This window comes from Amia ocellicauda, chromosome 14 (assembly GCF_036373705.1).
Source record: "Amia ocellicauda isolate fAmiCal2 chromosome 14, fAmiCal2.hap1, whole genome shotgun sequence".
Lineage (NCBI taxonomy): Eukaryota > Metazoa > Chordata > Actinopteri > Amiiformes > Amiidae > Amia > Amia ocellicauda.
The window spans coordinates 21,451,619-21,454,118 of NC_089863.1; positions in this window are offsets into that span (position 1 = coordinate 21,451,619).

Consider the following 2,500-nt stretch of genomic DNA (forward strand, 5'->3'; position numbering starts at 1 on the left):
GGTGTGTGTGTGTGTGTGTGGGGCTGTGCAGTGACTGGTGTGGTGTGTGTGTGTGTGTGGGGCTGTGCAGTGACAGGTGTGTGTGTGTGTGTGTGTGGGGCTGCGCAGAGACTGTGTGTGTTGTGTGTGTGTGTGTGGGCTGTGCATGACTGGTGTGTGTGTGTGTGTGTGTGTGTGTGTGGGGCTGTGCAGTGACTTGGTGTGTGTGTGTGTGTGTGTGGGCTGTGCAGTGACTGGTGTGGTGTGTGTGTGTGTGTGGGGCTGTGCAGTGACTGTGTGTGTGTGTGTGTGTGTGTGGGGGCTGTGCAGTGACTGGTGTGTGTGTGTGTGTGTGTGTGGGGCTGTGCAGTGACTGGTGTGTGTGTGTGTGTGTGTGTGGGGCTGTGCAGTGACTGGTGTGTGTGTGTGTGTGTGTGTGTGGGGCTGTGCAGTGACTGTTGTGTGTGGTGTGTGTGTGTGTGTGGGGCTGTGCAGTGACTGGTGTGTGTGTGTGTGTGTGTGTGTGGGCTGTGCAGTGACTGGTGTGTGTGTGTGTGTGTGTGTGGGCTGTGCAGTGACGTGTGTGTGTGTGTGTGTGTGTGGGGCTGTGCAGTGACTGGTGTGTGTGTGTGTGTGTGTGTGTGTGGGGCTGTGCAGTGACTGTGTGTGTGTGTGTGTGTGTGTGGGGGCTGTGCAGTGACTGTGTGTGTGTGTGTGTGTGTGTGGGGCTGTGCAGTGACTGTGTGTGTGTGTGTGTGTGTGTGTGGGGCTGTGCAGTGACTGGTGTGTGTGTGTGTGTGTGTGTGTGGTGGGGCTGTGCAGTGACTGTGTGTGTGTGTGTGTGTGTGTGGGGCTGTGCAGTGACGTGTGTGTGTGTTGTGTGTGTGGGGCTGTGCAGTGACTGGTGTGTGTGTGTGTGTGTGTGTGTGTGGGGCTGTGCAGTGACTGGTGTGTGTGGGCTGTGCAGTGACTGGTGTGTGTGTGTGTGTGTGTGTGTGGGGCTGTGCAGTGACTGGTGTGTGTGTGGGCTGTGCAGTGACTGGTGTGTGTGTGTGTGTGTGTGTGTGTGGGGCTGTGCAGTGACTGGTGTGTGTGTGTGTGTGTGTGTGTGGGGCTGTGCAGTGACTGGTGTGTGTGTGTGTGTGTGTGTGTGTGGGGCTGTGCAGTGACTGGTGTGTGTGTGTGTGTGTGTGTGTGGGGCTGTGCAGTGACTGGTGTGTGTGTGTGTGTGTGTGTGGGCCTTGCAGTGACTGTGTGTGTGTGTGTGTGTGTGTGGGGGCTGTGCAGTGACTGTGTGTGTGTGTGTGTGTGTGTGTGGGGGCTGTGCAGTGACTGGTGTGTGTGTGTGTGTGTGTGGGCTGTGCAGTGACTGGTGTGTGTGTGTGTGTGTGGGGGGCTGTGCAGTGACTGGTGTGTGTGTGTGTGTGGGGGGCTGTGCAGTGACTGGTGTGTGTGTGTGTGTGTGGGGGCTGTGCAGTGACTGTGTGTGTGTGTGTGTGTGTTGGGGCTGTGCAGTGACTGGTGTGTGTGTGTGTGTGGGGCTGTGCAGTGACTGGTGTGTGTGTGTGTGTGTGGGGCTGTGCAGTGACTGGTGTGTGTGTGTGTGTGTGTGGGGCTGTGCAGTGACTGGTGTGTGTGTGTGTGTGTGTGGGGCTGTGCAGTGACTGGTGTGTGTGTGTGTGTGGGGCTGTGCAGTGACTGTGTGTGTGTGTGTGTGTGTGGGGCTGTGCAGTGACTGTGTGTGTGTGTGTGTGTGTGTGGGGCTGTGCAGTGACTGGTGTTGTGTGTGTGTGTGTGTGGGCTGTGCAGTGACTGGTGTGTGTGTGTGTGTGTGGGGCTGTGCAGTGACTGGGTGTGTGTGTGTGTGTGTGGGCTGTGCAGTGACTGTGTGTGTGTGTGTGTGTGGGGCTGTGCAGTGACTGGTGTGTGTGTGTGTGTGTGTGGGGCTGTGCAGTGACTGTGTGTGTGTGTGTGTGTGTGGGGCTGTGCAGTGACTGGTGTGTGTGTGTGTGTGTGGGGCTGTGCAGTGACTGGTGTGTGTGTTGTGTGTGTGTGTGTGGGGCTGTGCAGTGACTGGTGTGTGTGTGTGTGTGTGTGGGGCTGTGCAGTGACTGGTGTGTGTGTGTGTGTGTGTGGGGCTGTGCAGTGACTGGTGTGTGTGTGTGTGTGTGGGGCTGTGCAGTGACTGGTGTGTGTGTGTGTGTGTGTGGGCTGTGCAGTGACTGGTGTGTGTGTGTGTGTGTGTGTGTGTGTGTGTGTGTGTGTGGGGCTGTGCAGTGACTGGTGTGTGTGTGTGTGTGTGTGTGGGGCTGTGCAGTGACTGGTGTGTGTGTGTGTGTGGGCTGTGCAGTGACTGGTGTGGTGTGTGGGGCTGTGCAGTGACTGGTGTGTGTGTGTGTGTGTGTGGGGCTGTGCAGTGACTGTGTGTGTGTGTGTGTGTGTGTGGGGCTGTGCAGTGACTGGTGTGTGTGTGTGTGTGGGGCTGTGCAGTGACTGGTGTGTGTGTGTGTGTGTGGGCTGT